This window comes from Octopus bimaculoides, chromosome 30 (assembly GCF_046866305.1).
Source record: "Octopus bimaculoides isolate indiv1 chromosome 30, ASM4686630v1, whole genome shotgun sequence".
Taxonomy (NCBI): domain Eukaryota; kingdom Metazoa; phylum Mollusca; class Cephalopoda; order Octopoda; family Octopodidae; genus Octopus; species Octopus bimaculoides.
The window spans coordinates 9,504,514-9,529,513 of NC_142957.1; the positions used below are offsets into that span (position 1 = coordinate 9,504,514).

The window sequence follows — 25,000 nt, forward strand, 5'->3', positions numbered from 1 at the left end:
AAAGCTCCACGAGGCTCCGGCAGTGGATGGTGGCGAACCCAACTGTACTCTTTCACCACAGCTTTCTCTCACTCTTTCTTCTTGTTTCTTCTGTTGTGCCTGTATTTCAAAGGGCCAGCCTTGTTACACTCTGTGTCACGCTGAATATCCCCCGAGAACTACGTTCAGAGTACACGTGTCTGTGGAGTGCTCAGCCACTTGCACGAGCAGCAGGCTGTTCCGTTGATCGGATCAACTGGAACCCTCGACGTCGTAAGCGACGGAGTGCCAACACACACACAATTACTATTACTAACAATAGAACATGGAGGACTAGCCTTACTACCCGTGAGAAAGATTTGTTTTGTTATCTCATCAAAATAAATTTGCCGACAACAGATAAAACGAATGTTAAACAAACAAACGTTCATCCGCCTTTCAGATATTTACGATGAAGTGGATGACCTCAAAGCAACACAGCGGCAGGTCCCCACTCTGGCGGGGCCAATCACTGCTAAATAACATCATCGCCTAAAGTACAAGTTTTATATCCGGTACGGCAGTTCATTTAACCAAACTATAAACAACTCTGTTGTTAATCGGAAAAAAGATAAAATTGGAATGCCTTACACGCATGACATTTTATTCATGATTAACTTATGGTTGCATATTTTATTCCAATAAATATACTGTCACAATAGTTACATCATTGTATTTACTTTAGTATGGAATTAACAATTAAGCCAGAGAAGCACGTACTTAGGGAGTCGGGGGACATCATAGAAATGGTAAATGGTTTACGACACAAAAGGAATTACTTCAAAATTTACTAAAATTATATTCATGATGCCTTATCTCTACTAAGTACAGAAGCAGATGTGTTACGTAAGATCAATTTTGAGGATCTGATCAAAGACTTTGCAATTAAGAAAACGAAAAAGTTGAACGAAACTATTCAAAATAGGTACATAAATACATAAGGTTAAGCTATAAATACACACACATATACATACTTTTACATATACATACATATACTAAATGCACATAAATGCATATACCTACACTTAAATGTACATGCATATGTGAATGTATATGTATACAAAGAAATCAATTATTATTATTATTATTAGATGCATTGTCCTTTTAGTAAATAAATTGATATTATATGTCTGAAAGTTGAATACCACCTATTGATCCCCTCCATTTTGTTATTGCTCTCTCTATCTATCTATCTCTCTCTCTCAATAAATATATATATATATATATATATATATATATATATATATATATATAACGTGAGAGAGTTAGGGGTTGGGGGTTCAACCCACTAAGGGATAGTATCTATCCAGTATACTGCTGGGAGGGTACCCAATTATTGCTACACTAGTGCTATACTAGGTGCAATCAATGGGAGCGGGTAAAAGTGGAGGTTTTACCCAAAATTTGTGTAACAATTAGAAAATGGAGGATAATATGCTGAACCCAACTACTTGCAGACGGTGTATCCCGTTGAATTCATTAATTTAATTCATAGCAAAAGTGACAAAAAAGGGAAGAAAAGAAAAAGAAAGAAAGAACCAAAGCACAGGTGTCCATGGCAGACTATGTTATTTTGCCAACATGGTTTACATATAGAGGTACAAAGTACATAAGGAATTAGAGGATATATATATATATATATATATATATATATATATATATATATATATGAGACCAAAGTGTACGTACGCCGCCATATGTATATAAAAAGGAATACAAAAAATAGGACAAGAACGCAAGACATCCAGACAGGATTGCTCCTTTCTGGCCTATTCGCCCTCATGCCTGTCATCTTTTATGTCCCTGCCGTAGGGCTTCACTTCTACACACATCAGCTTAATTTAATTCGTCCTTAGTCGAAAGACACCTGTTGTTAATGTCCTGTTACTTGCATTTGTATTTGTGTACCATTTCTCCATTTTTTCCGTCCTTGTTTCCGTATACATTCGCTGCTTTCTTCCAAGGAATCTAGTGCTCTTAGCTTAGTTTTTCCTTGGGGCTGGCCAGATTGGAGCAATCCTATCTGGATGTTTTGGGTTCTTGTCCCACTTTTTGTATTCCTTTATATATATATATATATATATATATATATATATATATATATATATATATATATATATATATATATATATATATATAGACGGTTTAGATATAGATTCAAGGCTTGAATATGGTACTTATGCGAAGGCACCCGAATATCGCATCCCAAAAGGATGGGTGATTAAAATCAAACAATAAGCAACACGGATTTCAAAAGTGATTGCAGTACGCACGTTTCATGCTACTTCAATTTATTTAAGTAATGTGAGCATTACCTTAAATGCAATATGAAGAGCAATCTTCAGCTGCACGAAAAATGCAGAAAAAAGACATATTACAAATGTGGCAACATATTAAAACCAAGTGGGAGAGAGCATACATAAAATCCAAATGTGAGGAAGAATATATAAGTCCATCTTGACATAGCGGAGTCTATCAGGCTAGCCTGATATGTTGCCACATTTATAATATGTCTTTTTTCTACATTTTCGTACAGCTGAAGATTGCTCTTCATATTGCATTTAATGTAATGCTCACATTACTTAAATAAATTGAAGTAGCATGAAACGTGCGTACTGCAATCACTTTTGAAATCCGTGTTGCTTATTGTTTGATATATATATATATATATATATATATATATATATATATATATATATATATATATATATATATATACATACATATATATATATATACACACACACACACAAATATAGTTACGTATGTATGTATAAATGTATACAACTATGTGTGTGTGTGCGTGTCTTATTGTTTGAGTTTGTTCCTCATTACCGCCTCGCAGCCGGTGTTGGTTTGTTTCTGTCAGCCTTACCTAGTGGTTCAGCAAAGGGAAACCTACAGAATTACCAGACTTCAAAAAGAAAAGTACGAGGGTTCGATTTTTTTTCGACTAAACTCTTCAAAACTCCACACACCTTTCACACACGCAAACACACACCTACACACACTTCCCCCCCCCCACACACACACATGCACGCATACTCACGTTCACACACACACACACACACACACATTTTCACACCTATACTCACCTTCACACACGCACACACACACACACATACACGCGCGCGAACAGACACCTTCACACATACATAGACACGCTTTCACACACATACACACACACACACACAAACGTACACAGACTTATACCTACAAACACCTTAGTACGCACACATACACACACACACACACACACACACACACACATACACACAAACTAACCACCATTTGTTCCTACTACGCGGGTCTATTGGGCGTTGGTACGAAATTTGAGACTGCAACCCAACTCCACTAATAGCAGCTACTACCACTGCTAATAATAATAATAATAATAATAATAATATTACTACTGTCGTTGCAGTTGCTAATACACCCATTCCCTTTACCGTGATTCAAGTGACTCAGGTGATTCTCTCAGATGAGAGAAGACAGGTAAATTACATGTGTATAAAAACAAATATAGACTCTCGGGTGTGGTTGTGAGTTAAGAAGGTTTGTTTCCCACGTGGTTCCCGTTTCCGTCCCACTTCGTAAGCGCCATGGGCGGGCGGAAGTCTTCTATTATAGACTTCGGGTGGATTTGGCGGACGGAAACCGAAAGAAGCCCGTCGTGTGTAGATAAATAGATAGATAGATAGATAGATATATAGATACATACATACATACATACATACATAGATGGATGGATGGATGCCTAGCTAGACATAGATAGATAGATAGATAGATAGATAGATAGATAGATAGATAGATAGATAGATAGATGGATGGATGGATACATTTCTTTTATTAGCCACACAGGGCTCAACGAAGATGGGACAAATACAATGTAGAGCTTTTCTTTTTGGGAGGGGGGAAGAAAAAAAAAGGGGGGGTCGATCAAAAGGGATCGTAGGAAGGAAAAGGGGGTAGTTCGATCAAAACGGATCAAAAAAAAAAAAAAGGGGCGATCAATAGGGATCGTGTATCACAATGGATAGATAGATGGATGGATGGATGGATGCCTAGCTAGACAGACAGACAAGCATACAGACAGACAAGCACACAGACAGACAAGCATACAGACAGACAGACCGACAGACATGTGCGATTGGTCATGATATCGGACGGAGATGCTATTTGATAGGTTGGGTGCAAGATGTTATTTGTGAAGGGAATTATGCTGAATAAAATTATAACTGATCCTCTTGTGTTTTCTTTTACCCAAAACCAGGAACTTTTCAGCACCTCCCCGAAGAAATGGTAAGCAATATATTTATATATATATATATATACATTGCACATAAATTTTAGCAAGGAAACCTTATATGCCCCCCCCCCCCCCCCCCGAAGGGCCATATGGAACCCCGCTGATAACCACTTGTCTATCTAACGCGACCGATGCTATGATAAAATGCAGCTTCCCAAGATGCCACACGGTGGGACCGTACCCGCGACCTCACGATTGCGAAGCAGACTCCCTAATCCCTCGCTCATGCCACCCCACCCCCCTATGCAAATGTATTCTCACACGTACGTGTGAAGATCTGTCATAGCTATTTAACACACTTTCGTAGTGGAAAGTGACGGACGAGGTGGACATAGACGTCCCACCCGTATCACCTCCACGCACCATCGTTATCACTTCTGACACCCACCCACCCCTCTGCGAAAATCAACCTGTTTAACACCTCTTCTATTCACGACTTCCCTCCCACCCAGGCGCTACAGATAGTAACGTGACATCGCAATTCTAACCAACTCCACCACCTTCACCACCGTCCTAAACTCCAGCGCCGCCATTCCCCGTACCTTCGTCCCCATTGTCACCGCTATCACCACCGTCGCCCCTATCTCGTTACACAACCCTTCACACCTCATTATTCGTCATTCAGATTTCTGTCGTCTGCTTTTTTCTTCTTCTTCAATTCTTTTTCTTCTACTTTTATTCTTCAATTCTTTTTCTTCTACTTTTCTCCTTCAATTCTTCTTCTTCTTCTTCTTCTTCAGTTCTTTTTCTTCTACTTTTCTCCTTCAATTCTTCTTCTTCTTCTTCTTCTTCTTCTTCTTCAGTTCTTTTTCTTCTACTTTTCTCCTTCAATTCTTCTTCTTCAGTTCTTTTCCTTCTACTTTTCTCCTTCAATTCTTTTCCTTCTACTTTTATTCTTCAATCCTTTTCCTTCTACTTTTCTCCTTCAACCCTTTTCCTTCTACTTTTCTCCTTCAATCCTTTTTCCTTCTACTTTTATTCTTCAATCCTTTTCCTTCTACTTTTCTCCTTCAATCCTTTTCCTTCTACTTTTCTCCTTCAATTCTTCTTCTTCTTCTTCTTCTTCTTCAATTCTTTTTCTTCTACTTTTCTTCTTCAATTCTTTTTCTTCTTCTTCTCCTTCTTCTTCTTCTTCAATTCTTTTTCTTCTTCTTCTTCTTCAATCCTTTTCCTTCTACTTTTCTCCTTCAATCCTTTTCCTTCTACTTTTCTTCTTCAATTCTTTTTCTTTTCCTTCTTCAATTCTTCTTCTTCAATTCTTTTCCTTCTATTTTTTCTTTATCCTCTTCTTTTTCTTTTTCTACTTTTCTTTCTTTATCAACTTCTCGTTTCTTCTTTTTCTTCCTTCTCCCCCCCCCTCGTGCTTTAGGCTTCCTTTTTGCCCTTCTCTTTCCCACCCTGTTCCTTCTCAGTCTCGCTCTCCTCCCCCCCTCTCCCTTTCTCATTAACCCTCTCTTTAACATCTCACCTCCAACTCCTACTCCCCCTCCCCTTCTTTGTATTCCTTTTACAATGCATTCCCACATCCGCGCCATCTCTTTAATATATCACCTCTGATTTCCCCCCCCTACCCCTCTCTCTCTGCAGTCTCCTATCCCCAAATCCCCCCTCCACTCACCTCTCATTAACATTTCACCTCTGACTCTCACTGCACCACCTTTGTCTAATTAAATATTCATGACCGAAGTACACGTGATACATGACAGAGAAATATGTTAGAATCACATGACCTCTGCCTCACTCTCACACCTCAAATTTGACTCAAATCTGTCTCTTCTCTCACCTCATCTTCATAACGAGGCTCATCATCTGTCTTCTGTATCTCCTCGTCGTCAGCAACGTCTTCTTCCTTCTTCTTCTCCTTCTTCTCCTTCTTCTTCTCGTTCCTTTCGTTGTTCTTCTTCTAATTCTTCATATTCTTCTTCTCGTTCTTGTTCCTCTTTTTCTCTTTCTTCTTCCTTACTCTTCTTCAATTCTTCTGCAATTTTTGTTGTTATTGTTGCTCTCCTTCTTATTCTTCCCTTCTTTGTCTTCATCTTCTCGTTCTTTATATTGTTCTTTTTCTTCTTTCTTCGTCTACTTCTTTATCTCCTTCTCGTTCTTTTGTTGTTCTCTTTTATTTCTCTTCTCCTTCATACTCTTCTTTTCTTCTTCTTCTTCTTCATATTCTCCTCCTTCTTCTTCTCCTTCTTCTTCATATTCTCCTTCTTCTTCTTCTCCTTCATACTTTTCATTTCTTCTTCTTCTTCTCATCCTTCATACTTTTCTTTTCTTCTTCTTCTTCTTCTTCTCCTCCTTCATACTTTTCTTTTCTTCTTCTTCTTCTTTTTCTCCCCCTTCATACTTTTCTTTTCTTCTTCTTTTCCTTCATACTTTTCTTTTCTTCTTCTTCTTCATACTCTTCTACTTCTCATTCTTGTTTGTTGCTCTTCTTTTCTTTCTCTACTTCTTTTCCTTTTTTTCTTTTAATCTTTATTCTCCTCCACTTCCTCCTTCTTCGCCACCCCCACCCCCACCCCTTTCACATTATTCTTCTACGTCTTCCCCCACCCCACACCTTTCACTTTCTACCCCCACCCGCTCCTTTTTTTCTTTTTCTCTCTGCCTGATTTCCAAAATAACTAACAGTATAAATCAATAAATACATCCTAAACAATGTAAATCCAGTTAAAATGAAATAAAATACAAATAGAGTCGATAACACAAGATATCGGGTTTCGACGTCGAGGGGTGCCTGCATGTGATTAACCTTCTGCTGTTTCGTACACAAATACACGAATGCGCGCACGCACGCACACACACACACACACACACAAGCTTACTAATATACATACATTCATATATGAACACAATGGACAAACATACATACATAGAAAGTATAACTGTATGTATGTATGTGTGTCCTGCCTTATCTTCGAAACGTAAAGTTAGAATAGAGGCAGCTGATGAATAATTCCAAGTGACTTTCTGTTTTCCTATGTGTTCGTTCCGTTGTCTGTAGTTCATTGTTCTAACGTCCTGTACCCTGATATGCATCTATATACACATGTAGATGAAAGTATATACATATATGTGTGTATACATGCATATATATGTTTTGTATTATATATATATATGTAGATGAAAGTATATACATATGTGTGTATACATGCATATATATGTTTTGTATTATATATATATATATATATATATATATATATGGCTGTGTGGTGAGTAGCTTGTTTACCAACCACATGGTTCCGGGTTCAGTCCCACTGCATGGCACCTTGGGCAAGTGCCTTCTACTATAGCCTCGGGCCGACCAAAGCCTTGTGAGTGGATTTGGTAGACAGAAACTGAAAGAAGCCCGTCGTATATCTATGTGTGTGTGTGTGTGTGTGTGTGTGTGTGTGTGTGTGTGTGTGTGTGCGTGCATGCATATATGTATATGTGTGTATGTTTGTGTCTGTGTTCGTCCCTCCACCATCGCTTGACAACCGATGCTGGTGTGTTTACGTCAAAAGAGACCGAGAGAATAAATACTAGGCTTATAAAGAATAAGTCTTTGAGTCAATTCGTTCGACTAAAAGCGGTGCTCCAGCATGGCGACAGTCAAAAGACTGAAACAAGTAAAAGAATATATATATATATATATATATATATATATATATATATATATATATATATATATTTATATAAGGGCATTACTATACAATAATGTCTCACGCCATGAGGGACTCTAAGGTCAGACTACTATAAAAAGCACATTTTTACCGAATGCGAGGAAATGCAACTCTCAAAGCCAGCCCCTTAAAAACAGACTATATGTATATATATATATATATATATATATATATATATATATATATATATGCGAGTAAAAATAAATACAAAAAAGGTGTTTTGTTTTGTTTTTTGTTTTTTTTTTGTATGATTGTGTATAGAGGAATATATTATTTTGTTTAAAAGAGTTCCAACACTGTCTGTTTTTTATGTTTTATTTATATTCCTGCAGAACTAATGTGGGGTGTAGAATATGGAATATACAATATATAATATAATATACAATATACAATATACAATATAAAATAAAATAAAATAAAAATGGATGGCACCATGAAAGAAAGTATTGAATGTAGATGAAATATTGAGTGTTCAATATAAAGGATCAAATATATAAATATATAAATATAAATATAAATATATAAAGGCGACTCGAGTTTCAGGGCTATTTCCCTTCGTCATGGCCGGTATGACAGACTTTAGTCTGTCATACAAACAAGCATAAAATACATGGTAACTATTAACATATTTTCATTACTGAAGTTTTTTCAACCGAGATAATATTAATATATACATAATCTATCGATATATATATATATATATATATATATATATATATATATATATATATATATATATATATATATATATATATATATATATATATATATATATATATATATATATATATATATATATATATATATATATATATATATATATATATATATATATATATATAAACAAATAGTAAATGAGTATATGCATATATACGTACAGGTATGTGCATACCGACATCCACCTGTATGTATAGGTGCATATCTGGGTACAGGACATTGCAAACAAACGTAGACGAGAACACACGAGCCACATAGAGAACATTCTCCTTCATCAGCTACCCACGTTTTAACACCGGCGTTTCGACGAGCTTGGGCAGGACGCATCGCTAAAACGGCTCGTCCCATGGATCGCAGATTAAATTTGTATACGCAAATTAAATCTAGCCATGGAGGAATGTAGTGGCGGACAAAAAACAAGACAGGAAAACAAACAGAAAAGGCTTTACGGCCAGACGAGAAAAATTATGTGTGTATGAACGCGATGAGGCACGGACCAGAGAGGGACAAAGTGGTGCGTGCGTTGCTTGGCGAAAGCCAAGGAAGGAAAGGATTATTGACCGGAAGCATGTGACCATGCCGGTGTAAAGGGAAGAGAGAGAAACAGAGGGAGGAAGTAGAAGAATAGGTGAGCAACGAGAGGAAAAGAGAAAGAGAGGAAATACGAGGGGGAAAAAGAGATACGTAGTAGTAACAGAGGAAGAACGAGAGGGGTAAAGCGAGATACGTAGTAGTACAGAGGAAGAACGAGGGGGGGGGATATATATATATATATATATATATATATATATATATATCCCCAGCGTCTAGTAACACAATCTATATCACGTCCTCACGTTGTTGTTTTTTGTTGTTGTTTTTTGTCTTTTTCCTTTTTTTGAACCTATATGATTGACCGTTGACTGGACACTATTCAATTTTTTTTCTCCGTGTTTTTCTCCTTGTCTCCGTATTCTTTCTGTTGAAGAGCGTAGCTCGAAACGTCAAAGACTTTCCGTATTCCCGAGCGTCATACTAATATATACTTTTGTTGTTTACACCACCTGTCCTCGTCTGTTGTTGTTTTTTCGTACATTCTCCCATATATATATATATATATATATATATATATATATATATATATATATATATATATATATATATATATATATATATAAACATAATTAAGGGATCAGCAAGCATTTGCTATCTGTTGGAGTCTCAGCTTTTTTAGCTGCTACTTCTGAACTTCGGTATGTGGTGAAGCAAATGCTTGCTGATCCCTTAATTATGTTTATAAATGTATGGGAACTTTTAAATAAGTTCTCCGCCGATAATGGTGCTTTCATACCGAAGGGCTTGGTAAAAATTATTAATTGTTGATTTATTAATAAATTAGTAAATTGATAAAACTTTACCCTTTTAATTTGTAATAATTATATATATATATATATATATATATATATATGTATATATATATAATTGGGGCAAGAAAAGTAACCGAGAGTACCCTTTCACTCATATATATGAACATATGCAGCCGCTGGTATGTATGCTGTACGGTTTTCGATAGACTTACATGTGTCTACGTACAGGTATATCAAATACCACACAACATAAAAAATCCTGATGTCTTACTATTATCTCCACTTCCAGGAGAATGCTGCCATTACCCAAAACTGTCATCATTTCTGACCCGCTTCCTCTTCTTGTCTTTCCGATATTCTGTCATCATCGGGGTGAACAATATTTTGTGATTAAACAGGTTTTTTTCCTCTCGATTCACGACTACTGTATCCGGTTTTCGCTGTTCAATCTTGTGATCGCATTCAATCATAACATCCCAAAGTTTCTCTACCTTGTCTTTCTCGATTACTCCTTCTGTGATTTTCCCGTACCACGCCTTCTGCTCTATCCAATCCATACATACCAGTCATTTCCCAGTGAATCATTCCTACGACATTATCGTGTTTTGTTTTGTATTTTATATTTTTTCGGGTCAGCTTCGTGCATTCGTTAACAATATGTCATACAGTCTCACGTTAATCACAACACACAGCCTCTATTTGTCACTTACTGCTGTATTGTCTCATCTTGTATTTAATTTGTCCTCTGTGTTTATTCCTTTCAGCAGCGCTAGATTAACCATTAAGTAGAATAAGCACGTGATTAGAGCATCAAGGGAAGGAGGGGGGCACCAGAGAAATGGTAAATGGTTTACGGCACAAAAGAAATCACTTTAAACTTGCTAAAATAATATTCGGGATGCCTTTATCTCTACTAAGTATAGATGCAGATGTGTTACCTAAGATTAATTTTGAGGATCTGATCAAAGACTTCGCAATTCAAAAAAGTAGGAGGAATTAAGTAGAATAAGCACGTGATTAGAGCATCAAGGGAAGGAGGGGGGCACCAGAGAAATGGTAAATGGTTTACGGCACAAAAAAAAATCACTTTAAACTTGCTAAAATAATATTCGGGATGCCTTTGTCTCTACTAAGTATAGATGCAGATGTGTTACCTAAGATTAATTTTGAGGATCTGATCAAAGACTTCGCAATTCAAAAAAGTAGGAGGAATTAAGTAGAATAAGCACGTGATTGGAGCATCAAGGGAAGGAGGGGGGCACCAGAGAAATGGTAAATGGTTTACGGCACAAAAAAAAATCACTTTAAACTTGCTAAAATAATATTCGGGATGCCTTTGTCTCTACTAAGTATAGATGCAGATGTGTTACCTAAGATTAATTTTGAGGATCTGATCAAAGATTTCGCAATTCAAAAAAGTAGGAGGAACCTTTTCAAATATAAATAAAGCGGAAGTAGACAAAAATAAACATTATTTTCCCCTCTTACTGTTTTGTTTCGTTTTGAAAGATAAAAAATTATTTAATGGTTTGTTGTTGTTTATATTTTGAATTACATAATCTTTTATGGGGGCCACCAAAATCTTTTAAGTGCTTAGGGCCTCGATGGGTCTTAATCCGGCCCTGCCTGTCAGCACGGATAAGTATTTCGGTCCCTGACTCAGAAAAATCACTCTTCCTATAGGCGTAGGAGTGGCTGTGTGGTAAGTAGCTTGCTTACCAGCCACATGGTTCCGGGTTCAGTCCCACTGCGTAGCACCTTGGGCAAGTGTCTTCTACTATAACCTCGGGACGACCAAAGCCTTGTGAGTGGATTTGGTAGACGGAAACTGAAAGAAGCCCGTCGTATATATGTATATATTTATATATATATATATATATATATATATATATATATATATATATATATATATATATATATAAATTAAGGAATGGAGAAAACGCATGTTAACATGCGTTTTCTCCATTCCTTAAATTCTTAAATATACTCAAATACCCAAAATTTCAAGGAGTTCCTGCCTTAAAAACAGGAACTACACCAAAGTTATTTTGTGTTCTTTGCTACATTGGTTTCTATTAACCCATTTATTCTATCCGAAGAATTTTTATTCATTAAGATAGAAGAAATACACATAATTATATATATATATATATATATATATATATATATATATATATATATATATATATGTGTGTGTGTGTGTGTGTGTGTCTGTGTTTGTCTCTCCAACATCGCTTGAGAACCGGTGCTCGTGTGTTTACATCCCCGTAACTTAGCGGTTCGGCAAAAAAAAAGACCGATAAAATAAGTCCCGGGGTCGATATGCTCGACTAAAAAGTCGGTGCTCCAGCATGGGTGGCCGCAGTCAAAGGACTGAAACAAGTAAAAGAATGTTGCATTCTCTCAGCATCTGTATTTCTGACCACCACTCCTGTAGATTGCCGGAGCGGATTCTTTTCTATTCCTCCTTCCTTTGTCTTCCTTACTCTTTTGTTTCCTTTCTACTCCTCTGTCACCACGCAAGTATTCGTCCTGACTACAATGGATATTGACACCTGAATCAGCTAGATTTAAAATTAGAACTTAAAGAGCTGGAACAAAGATTACAAAGCATTTTGTTCGACACCTGAATCAGCAAAGTTTTTTTGGATCTTTTTTAAAACGGGGGCCACATTTTTCATTAACGAAACACTTTGAAACTTGGGACACTGGTAGAATGTGTCATATAAAACATCTTTTTCTCTTAGTCTTCTTAAAAAAAAAAAGAAATCCATAAGTTATTCCATGTTAAAGTTGTCGTATTTCTGTAATTTCAACCAATCACTGACGTCCATTCAGCCGATATACATTAAGTGCCGACTACATAAACAAACGATTCTGAAACAATTAACCCTAACCCTAACCCTAACCCTTGGTCACAATGTCTTTTTGGTCTTCTATTGCATTTAGCTGCCTACGTGTTGTATGTGTGTGTGTGTGTGTGTGTGTGTGTGTGTCTGTCTGTGTATGTGTGTGTGTGGCTGTGTGTGTGTGTGTGTGTCTGTGTGTGTGTGTGTGTGTCTGTGTGTGTCTGTGTGTGTCTGTGTGTGTGTGTGTCTGTCTGTGGGTGTGTGTCTGTGTGTGTGTGTGTGTGTGTGTGTGTGTCTGTGTGTGTGTGTGTGTGTGTGTGTGTGTGCACAGGAGTGGCTGTGTGGTAAGAAGCTCGCTTACCAACCACATGGTTCCGGGTTCAGTCCCTCTGCGGGACACCTTGAGCAAGTGTCTTCTACTATAGCCTCAGGCCAACCAAAGCTTTGTGAGTGCATTTCGTACAAGGAAACTGAAAGAAGACCATCATATATGTATATATATATGTGTGTGTGTGTGTGTCTGTGTATCTGTGTGTGTGTGTGTGTGTGTATGTGTGTGTATGTGTGTGTGTCCCAGCATCACTTGATATCTGATGTCGGTGTGTTTACGTCCTCATAACATGGCGGTTCGGCAAAAGAAAACGATAGAATAAGCACTAGGCTTACAAAGAATAAGTCCTGGTGAGGGGGGATCGGCTTCTCCAACTAAAAAAGCCTTTAAGGCGGTGCTCCAGCATGGCCGCAGTCAAATGACCGAAACAAGTAGAAGAATAAAAGGAAGTTTCCAAATCCACTAACGAGATTTCGGTAAGCCCGAGGCTATGGAAGAAGACACTTACCCAAGGTGCCGCGGAGTGGGATTGAACCTGGAACCATAAATGAATACAAAGAACAATTATTTCTTTATTGCCCACAGGGGGGCTAAACATAGAGGAGACAAACAAGCACAGACAAAGGGATTAAGTCGATTACATCGACCCCAGTGCGTAACTGGTACTTAATTCATCGATGAAAGGCAAAGTCGACCTCGACAGAATTTGAACTCAGAACGTAACGGCAGACGAAATACCTATTTCTTTACTGCCCACAAGGGGGCTAAACATAGAGGAGACAAACAAGCACAGACAAAGGGATTAAGGCGATTATATCGACCCCAGTGCGTAACTGGTACTTATTTAATCGACCCCGAAAGGATGAAAGGCAAAGTCGACCTCGGCGGAATTTGAACTCAGAACGTAACGGCAGACGAAATACCGCTAAGCATTTCGCCCGGCGTGCTAACGTTTCTTGTTTCTTTATTGCCCACAGGGGGCTAAACATAGAGGGGACAAACAAGGACAGACAAAGGGATAAAGTCGATTACATCGATCACCAATGCGTAGCTGGTACTTAATTTATCGACCCCGAAAAGATGAAAGGCAAAGTCGACCTCGGCGGAATTTGAACTCAGAACGTAGCGGGCAGACGAAATACCGCTAAGCATTTCGCCCGGCGCGCTAACGGTTCTGCCAGCCTGGCCGCCGTACAAGCAACAATGACAACAAAGATAACAAAAGCACAAATAAAACAGAAAGCGAGAAACAGGAAACCGAAACGGAAACCTGAAAGCGAAACGTTGTGGTGGTGGTGGGGGGAATTAGCGGGAAAGTGAAAGTAGGAATTTCCAGTATTCCAGTCTAGGCAATTATGGATTTAAACAAGTCACCCTGTCTTACCTCCACCAACACCACCACCACCACGAAGACAGGGATGATCACCACCACTGCCGCCACCACTGCTGCCGTCGCTATTACATACAAATACTCTTTTACTTGCTTCAGTCATTTGACTGTGGCCATGCTGGAGCACCGCCTTTATAGTCGAGCAAATCGACGACCCCAGGACTTATTCTTTGTAAGCCTAGTACTTATTCTTTCGTTCTCTTTTGCCGATCCGATGGTGGTAGTGGCGACGGTGGTGGTGGTGGTGGTGGTGGTGGTGGTGGTGGTGGTGGTAGTGGCGATGGTGGTAGTGGCGATGGTGGTAGTGGCGATGGTGGTAGTGGCGATGGTGGTAGTGGTGGTGGTGGTGGTGGTGGTGGTGGTGGTGGTGGTGGTGGTGGTGGTGGCGATGGTGGTAGTGGCGACGGTGGTGGTGGTGGTGGTGGTGGTGGTGGTGGTGGTGGTAGTGGCGATGGTGGTAGTGGCGATGGTGGTAGTGGCGATGGTGGTAGTGGCGATGGTGGTGGTGGTGGTGGTGGTGGTGGTGGTGATCGTCCTTGTTCTTCGTGGTGGCGGAGCTAAGACAGGGTGATTTGTTTAAATTTATAATTACCTAGACTGGGAAACTGGAAATTCCTACTTTCACTTTCGCGCTAACTCACCCCCCCCCCCCCACACACACACCACACTCCTCTCCACAACATTTCGCTTTCAGGTTTCCTTTCGTTTTCCTATGCCCTACTTTGGGTTTTAATTGTGCTTTTGTTATCTTTATTGCTGTTGTGATTGTTGTTTCCATTCATTTGTGGTTCCAGGTTCGGTCCCACTGTATGGCACCTTGGGGAAGTGTCTTCTACTGTAGTCTCAGGCTGACCAAAGCCTTGTCAGTGGATTAGATAGAAAGAAACCGAAAGAAGTTTGTTTATATTTCACATATACATGTAATACATGCATATATATATATATATATATATAACGTCGACAACTAACGTGGACAATTAATACGCTAGAAATAGATCACATATTGTGTCTATTAAGACCAATCCCCTGAGATTGCAGATAATATTTCTGAATCTCTTTGATTCTTTAGATGTGCTGGCCTCCTGATAATTAATCGATATTAATTAATATATAACTAATTACCAGATTTTATAATTATATATATATATATATATATATATATATATATATATATATAAGAGACAAGATGTACGTACGCCGCTATATATATATGTGTGTATATATATATATATATATATATATATATATATATATATATATATATATATATATAATACAGAATGGGACAAGAACGCAAAACATCCAGACAGTTAGGTGATTCAAGAAAGGGACAAGACATCCAGATAGATGATACAAAGAAGATAAGGATAGGCCATTTGGAGTTTTCTTTCTTCAGTCGAGATCCAGATCATCCTTGCAATTTCGGCTGGTTATTCTCGATATTGCTCGATATATATATATATATATATATATATATATGTATATATATATATATATATATATATATATATATATATATATATATATATATATATATATATATATATAATGGAACAAAAACGCAATAAAGGACAATAAAACATTCGGACAGTTTCGGGCAGTTATATACACACACACAGAGGCACACATGCACGCATAGTATCATGAAAAAGTCTTCGGCCACTTAATACTATTGTAAGTTTCTACTAATTGCCAATTTCGCATTGCATCTTTTACAGATGAAACATTGGCCCTGTTGGAGTCATTTCCATACCTAATCATTATATTTGGTAGTAAAGGTTCTGAATGAAAGTGGACGATGCAAGGCGACCACCGAAAATGGCCATGCAAAAGTTTTCGGCCGCTTCACATAAACAATCAAGACACCCAAATTGCGAAGTCAGTTATGTAATAAGATGAAATTAGTTACCCGATAGCAAGAATTCAAATGAAGTAGCCCCGAAGAGGGCTTTAATGCGTTCCCAGAGTATATAGAACATAGGAGGAAATACTTGTTGTTGGCACTCCGTCGCTTACGACGACGAAGGTTCCAGTTGATCCGATCAACGGAACAGCCTGCTCGTGAAATTAACGTGCAAGTGGCTGAGCACTCCACAGACACGTGTAGCCTTAACGTAGTTCTCGGGGGATATTCAGCGTGACACAGAGTGTGACAAGGCTGACCCCTTTGAATTACAGGCACAACAGAAACAGGAAGTAAGAGTGAGAGAAAGTTGTGGTGGAAGAGTACAGCAGGGTTCGCCACCATCCCCTGCCGGAGCCTCGTGGAGCTTTTAGGTGTTTTTGCTCAATAAACACTCACAACGCCCGGTCTGGGAATCGAAACGGCGATCCTATGACCGTGAGTCCGCTGCCCTAACCGCTGCACCATTCGCCTCCGCTGAAGGACACCAATGACTGGGGAAAAACCGTATTGTCTCGAATCTGAAACTGATTCGCTAGGTTAACGCTTTGCGAACGTGCGGATTCTGCAGCATAATTCGGTCAATAGACTCGGTCCCACCACTGCCACAACCAACAACAACCTGCTACTAATGCTGTTGGCCTTGAAACAAGATCTGAAGTAATTGAGATTTTATCAGTGTTTAACTAAAACAGTGATAAGCTGACAGAAGTGTTTGCACACTGGGACAACATTTTCATGTCTTTACATTCTGAGTTCAAATTAAAGTTCTCGACGGCGATTTTTTGTTTTTGTTATGAATATGAATATTATTATTATTATTATTATTATTATTATTATTATTATTATTATTATTATTATTCTCATTCTTCTTCTTCTTCTTCTTCTTCTTCTTCTTCTTCTTCTTAAGGCGGCGAGCTGGCAGAATCGTTAGCACACCAGGCGAAATGCTTAGCGGTATTTCGTCTGCCGTTACGTTCTGAGTTCAAATTCCGCCGGGGTCGACTTTGCCTTTCATCCTTTCGGGGTCGATAAATTAAGTACCAGTTACGCACTGGGGTCGATGTAATCGACTTAATCCGTTCGTCTGTTCTTGTTTGTTTCCTCTATGTTTAGCCCCTTGTGGGCAATAACGAAATAGGTATTTCGTCTGTCTTTACGTTCTCAGTTCAAATTCCGCCAAGGTCGACTTTGCCTTTCATCCTTTCGGGGTCGACAAATCAAATACCAGTTGCGTACTGGGGTCGATCTCATCGACTGGCCCCACTCCCCAAAATTTCGGGCCTTGTGCCTAGAATAGAAAGGAATATTGAGGTTAGGAAGGCGAGCTGGCAAAAACGTTAGCGCGCCGGGCGAAATGCTTAGCGGTATTTTGTCTGCCCGCTACGTTCTGAGTTCAAATTCCGCCGAGGTCGACTTTGCCTTTCATCCTTTCGGGGTCGATAAATTAAGTACCAGTTACGCACTGGGATCGATGTAATCGACTTAATCCCTCTGTCTGTCCTTGTTTGTCCCCTCTCTGTGTAGCCTCCTTGTGGGCAGTAAAGAAATAAGAAACGTTAGCAACGCCGGGCGAAATGCTTAGCGATATTTCGTCTGTCATTACGTTCTGAGTTCAAATTCCGCCAAGGTCGACTTTGCCTTTGATTCTTTCGGGGTCGACAAATCAAATACCAGTTGAGTACTGAGCTCGATCTAATCGACTGGCTCCACTCCCCAAAATGTCGGGCCTTGTTCCTAGAGTAGAAAAGGATATATTGAGGTTAGATATTCACTGAAGCCCATTGATTGTGAGTTTCTCAATCTCAATTGTTCTTCCAGTTGGTCTTCTTGACACTCAAGTATTTAAGAGGTTAGTCATAACATTACTTTTGTGCGTTGCCTTCTGGACCCAACTAGAAATAGTTGCATTATATTGTGGTCGGAAATAGCTGTTGGCATGACCTAGCAGATTGTGAACAAAGGGTCCATTGTATGTAACTATTAATGTCAAGTAAGTTGTTTCCTCCGGTCGAGGAGAACTTCCATATCTGCCTTGTTTAGCCGTGTAGTTCCTGGTTGGATATCGCCATCAAGCCAGTTGAACTTAGGAAGAAAATTAAAATCTCCTGTTAAAAGTTTATTAGCCTGTGGGGTCAGCATCGTTTTTTTAGAGAAACAGTTCTCATCCGGGGTTCATCTGACCTTTAGGGGGTCTGTGTAAGATCTTGTTGTTACAATTTAGGTGCAATAAATTGGTTAGATTTTTACAAAATACAAAATATTTTAACAGGCGCAGGAGTGGCTGTGTGGTAAGAAGCTTGCTTACCAACCACATGGTTCCGGGTTCAGTCCCACTGCGTGGCACCTTGGGCAAGTGTCTTCGACTATAGCCTCGGGCCGACCAAAGCCTTGTGAGTGGATTTGGTAGACGGAAACTGAAAGAAGCCCGTCATATATATGTATATGTATATATGTGTGTTTGTGTGTCTGTGTTTGTGCTCCCACCATCGCTTGACAACCGATGCTGGCGTGTTTACGTCCCCATAACTTAGCGGTTCGGCAAAAAGAGACCGATAGAATAAGTACTAGGCTTACAAAGAATATGATCCTATGACCGCGAGTCCGCTGCCCTAACCACTGGGCCATTGCGCCTCCACTCGTATAACAAAAGAGAAGAATAAAAACGCAATGTCACACAAGTTATATGATGGTCTGTATGTCACGGCTGATGCCATTAGCACTCAGATATGCTGCAATTTTCTGCTTCTTTTAAAACACATATCATAAGCCTTCGGAGGAACCTGTGTGTTTCGAAGCATTAGAAACAAGCAGAGGGGCACTGTACATATATTCACCTTATCTATAAGAATATCAGTGGAGGCGCAATGGCCCGGTGGTTAGGGCAGCGAACTCGCGGTCATAGGATGGCAGTTTCGATTCCCAGACCTGGCATTGTGAGTGTTTACTGAGCGAAAACACCTAAAAAGCTCCACGAGGCTCCGGCAGGGGGATGGTGGCGAACCCCTGCTGTACTCTTCCACCACAGCTTTCTCTCACTCTTACTTCCTGTTTTCTGTTGTGCCTGTAATTCAAAGGGGTCAGCCTTGTCACACTCTGTGTCACACTGAATCTCCCCCCGAGAACTACGTTAAAGGTACACGTGTCTGTGGAGTGCTCAGCCACTTGAACGTTAATTTCACGACCAGGCTGTTCCGTTGATCGGAATCAACTGGAACCCTCGACGTCGTAAGCGACCGAGTGCCGCTAACAACAACAATAGTAATATCATCTTTCATCAAGAGTTATCTTTAACTTCAGTAATAAAGTATAAGCGGAAGATCTTTAACTTCAGTTCTTCCGATATACTTTGCGTAACGCCGCAAAACAATATCTACAATAAAGGAGTGTGACAACGCTCGTAAAAAAATATTCGTAAATAGACTTTTTTTAACAATAGTTAGGGGTGGTTTCGCACTATCACATTGTTGCACCGTACTGCACGGCAACGCCCTTTCCGTTCTTTCCTGGTTCAAACGACAGTGAATCACCACCAAATACACTAAACGTCCGTTAGTAATTTCGGATCTATTTTAAAACGGGGGCCACATTTTTCATTAATGTTTTACGTAGTGTTTTTGGTACGGAAAGACTTTCAAACTTCGTATACTTATCTATTTTGTGTTATAGAACAGAAAAATATTTTTGTATTCGAATTTATTTCATGTAAAAAAATTGTCTTATTTCGATAATTTCAACCAATCACTGACGTCCATTCAGCCGATATACATTAAGTGCCGACTACATAAACAAACGATTCTTCGTTTTATTTGCTTTTTTCATTTTAAATTTGCTTTAACCCTAACCCTAACCCTAACCCTAACTCTAACCGTAGGGTTAGGGTTAGGGTTAGAGTTAGGGTTAATTGTTTCAGAATCGTTTGTTTATGTAGTCGGCGCTTAATGTATATCGGCTGAATGGACGTCAGTGATTGGTTGAAATTACAGAAATACGACAACTTTCACATGGAATAACTTAGGGATTTCTTTTTTTTTTAAGAAGACTAAGAGAAAAAGATGTTTTATATGACACATTCTACCAGTGTTCCAAGTTTCAAAGTGTTTCGTTAATGAAAAATGTGGCCCCCGTTTTAAAAAAGATCCGTAATTTCTCAATGACTAACAGACCTTGTCTCGTGTAAAGAGGTGCAACGGTGTGAGGGTGGGGTGGCTTTTGTTTACTGAACGTCGTTATCTATTTATCTACCGATCTAAATATCTATCTATCTGCTTGTATGTCTATCTACCTATCCCTATTGATCGCCCCCCCCCCACGTTTTTTTTTTTCTTCCCGCGATCCCTTTTGATCCAAATTATCCCCCCCCCCCAAAAGCTCTACTTTGTAATTTGTCCATTTTCTGTATTTAGCCCTGTGTGGCTATAATAAAAAGATATCTACCTACCCATCTATCTGTCTGTCTGTATGTATGTATGTATGTTTCTCTATCTACCTATTTATGTATCCGTCTATCTATATAACTATCTATATTTATATAAACATAAACATATATTTCGCGAATAAATGATGGATTTTTTTCCCTTATGAGGTTTTTTCACGCTAGCTACTTGATAAATTCTTGTAAAAGAATTCGTCCTATTATTGAATTTGTATATAACCATCCATCTACCTACCTATCTATCTATCTATCTATCTATCTATCCATCCATCCATCCATCCATCCATCTTTCCAAAATTTGAGCCTTTATCCATATTTCTCAGAAACTGTCCATGCATCCACCTTGTCTTTCAACCCTGCAATCTTCTTTTCAACTTCAGTTTTTTTTTAATTCTTCTTTGTTGGTACACGACTCCGTCTCTCTGATCCCAGCCAATTTAATTCGGATCTTTTTTAAAACGGGGGCCACATTTTTCATTAATGTTTTACGTAGTGTTTTTGGTACCGAAAGACTTTCAAACTTCGTATACTTATCTATTTTGTGTTATAGAACAGAAAAATATTTTTGTATTCGAATTTATTTTATGTAAAAAATTGTCTTATTTCGATAATTTCAACCAATCACTGACAAGTATTCAGTTGTTTATATTTACTCCTTTGGCTGATTAAGCGGTGTAAAGCGTATTTAATCTCCATACCTTCGTTTTATTTGCTTTTTTTCATTTTAAATTTACTTTAACCCTAACCCTAACCCTAACCCTAACCCTAGGGTTAGGGTTAGGGTTAGGGTTAATTGTTTCAGAATCGTTTGTTTATGTAGTCGGCACTTAATGTATATCGGCTGAATGGACGTCAGTGATTGGTTGAAATTACAGAAATACGACAACTTTAACATGGAATAACTTATGGATTTCTTTTTTTTTTAAAGAAGACTAAGAGAAAAAGATGTTTTATATGACACATTCTACCAGTGTTCCAAGTTTCAAAGTGTTTCGTTAATGAAAAATGTGGCCCCCGTTTTAAAAAAGATCCCGTTTATCTCTTCTATACACACACACAAACAAACACACACACACACATATATGGAGACCCCCTTCGGTCATGTATGACCATAGGATTGCACCCAAAAGGCACCTTGGGCAAATGTCTTCTATTATAGCCTCGGGCCGACCAAAGCCTTGTGAGTGGATTTGGTAGACGGAAACTGATAGAAGCCCGTCGTATATATATATATGTATGTATGTATGTGTGTTTGTGTGTCTGTGTTTGTCCCCCCATCATCGCTTGACAACCGATGCTGGTGTGTTTACGTCCCCGTAACTTAGCGGTTCGGCAAAAAGAGAGACCGATAGAATAAGTACTAGGCTTACAAAGAATAAGTCCTGGGGTCGATTTGCTCGACTAAAAGGCGGCGGTGCTCCAGCATGGCCGCAGTCAAATGACTGAAACAAGTAAAAGAGTAAAAGAGTAAAGAGTTCCGAGCCAGTCCTGATCTGCATGACCTATGATCGAAAATGTCCCAGCTGTGACCATCCTGTCTTTTATTCAAGTATAATATATTTCATCCGGTAGACGTTTGACCAAAGATGTCCAGCTGTGACTTATCCCATCATTTATTCAGGCATAGTCTATCTAGGGCTACATTATGTAATGTTTCTCCTTTGTTGTTGTTGCTGTTGCTGTTTAGCCCAAGGTTAGTCTTGACCTAGCAGACCGTTAATCAACGAGGCTCCAGCCGTGCTCGTCCTGTCTTTTTTTATTCATACACAATGCATCTAGGTCGACTCTATCTGACGTACCCACTTCTTGTTGTTAGCCTCAGGGCCAGCCGCGATCTAGGAGTGGTCTACATAACTCTTTTACTCTTTTACTTGTTTCAGTCATTTGACTGCGGCCATGCTGGAGCACCGCCTTTTAGTCGAGCAAATCGACCCCCCCAGGACTTCTTATTCTTTGTAAGCCTAGTACTTATTCTATCGGTTTTCTTTTTGCCGAACCGCTAAGTTACGGGGACATAAACACATCAGCATCGGTTGTCAAGCGATGGTGGGGGGACAAACACAGACACACATCACAATGTAACCTCGTGGACATCGGTGGCGATTTTTTCTTCCTCCGTTTTTCCCTTCTTTGGACTTTCCTTGTTTCCGACGAAGAGCTCCGCTCGAAACGTCATATTCTCTCTCTTTCCTTTCCTGAGCGTCTTGTAACACAATCTGAATCACGTCCTCACGTTGTTTTTTGCTGTTGTTTTTTTGTCTTTTTCCTTTTTTGAACTTATATATATATATTACTATATAGTTAATGCCCTTATATAAATTATATATATTTATGGGGAAAAAAATGATGAGTTTTTTTCATTATGAGGATAAAATCTTTATAAGAATTTATCAAGTAGTCAGAGTGAAAAAACCTCATAATGAAAAAAACTCATCATTTTTTTCCCATAAATATATATAATTTATATAAAGGCATTAACTATATAGTAATGCCTCACGCTTAGAGGTACTAAATAAGTCAAAAACTACCAAAAAAATAAGCAACATTTGACTTATTTAGTCCCTCTAAGCGTGAGGCATTACTATATAGTTAATGCCCTTATATAAATTATATATATATATATATATATATATATATATATATATATACGACGAGCTTTTTTCAGTTTGCATCTACCAAATCCACTCACAAGGTCTTGGTCGGCCCGAGGCTATAGTAGAAGACACTTGCCCAAGGTGCCACGCAGTGGGAATGAACCCGGAACCATGTGGTTGGTAAGCAAACTACTTACCACACAGCCATTCCTATATAAGCATTTTTTTTTTTTCTCCATTTCGAAACCGAAGCTCAAATTTGAGGGACCATTCTAGTATATTCTGTGAACTTCTACCAGTTTTTCCAATGCGACAACCAGTTTATTACAACTAAGAAAAACCTCTTATCTCTGTTTCTCACCACCACCACCACCACCACCTCCGTTACTACTACTGCTGTTGCTGCTGCTGCTATGAAAAGAACCTATATATCCGGTTAGTTTCTAAGCCTATATAGTACATTTGCATGAGTATATAAATATATATATATATATATATATATATATATATATATATATATATATATATATATATGTGTGTGTGTGCGATATATAGATAAATATAGATATATACATAAACACACACATATACAGAGAGAGAAACAACGGAAGTATTCAGTATTTCAAAAGAAATGTAAACACACGCACACACACACACACACACACACACACACACGCACTTACATATACACGCATAGGCGTGTGCGCGCAATCTCTGCTACTATATAAATGAGGGCACGAGCTAAATATAGTTAGTACAAGTTTAGCTTTTGAGTGCGGAACTTTGCAGTGCAATTGGAGATAGAAACCTCGTGTTATATACATCTAGCTACAAATCTGTTCACATACTAACGTAAGTATACATACGTACAAATATACACATATATATATATAATAATAATATTATTAGGGATGAAAATCCAAATTTACAGGTAAAAACTCCATCATTATCTTATGATATTTACTTTGTATTATATTTTACTCATTTATTGTGCTTTTACTTATTAATTTTTCTATATTTGACAGTGGATTTTCATCGATGAGTTCATGAACCTTGGTTCTTTTCCCTAAAACTATATATATATATGTGTGTGTGTGTGTGTGTGTGTGTGTGCGTGTGCGCGCGCGCGTGTTGTACCTTGTTTATCATTTTGTCTATGTTTTTTTTTTGCAACGTCATGTACCCAGATATGTATCTACATGCACATGTAGATGAAGGTATGTACATACTCATATTGAGATACTCAGCTACGAGTCCCTTGCGTCTTATAGCTGTAAGCTAACGAAGTTCATAATTGTTTATTCCATCACCACATCCCATATAAACCTTCATGTCTTTTCTCTTAAAAGAGTTCCAACTCTGTTTTTTATGTTTTATTTATATTCTTATAAAAATTAATGTGGGATATAGACTATGGAATATATAATATAATATAAATGGGGTGGA

At 38.5% G+C, this 25,000-nt stretch overlaps 1 protein-coding gene and 1 long non-coding RNA gene across 3 annotated transcripts in view; one reads left to right on the plus strand and one right to left on the minus strand.

Annotated features, from left to right (window-relative positions):
• The window catches only part of LOC149130187 (uncharacterized), a 77,143-nt gene that overhangs the window by 43,097 nt on the left and 9,046 nt on the right, over positions 1-25,000 (minus strand). The window lies entirely within an intron of this gene.
• LOC106878786 (uncharacterized) overlaps positions 24,109-25,000 on the plus strand; it is a 16,194-nt gene continuing 15,302 nt past the window's right edge. The window contains exon 1 of one of the 2 annotated variants that reach the window (XR_016239247.1): positions 24,109-24,485. The gene's annotated coding sequence lies outside the window, so the exon portion shown is untranslated. The remainder of the gene's footprint in view (positions 24,486-25,000) is intronic. The other variant, XR_001410549.3, reaches the window with a different exon arrangement.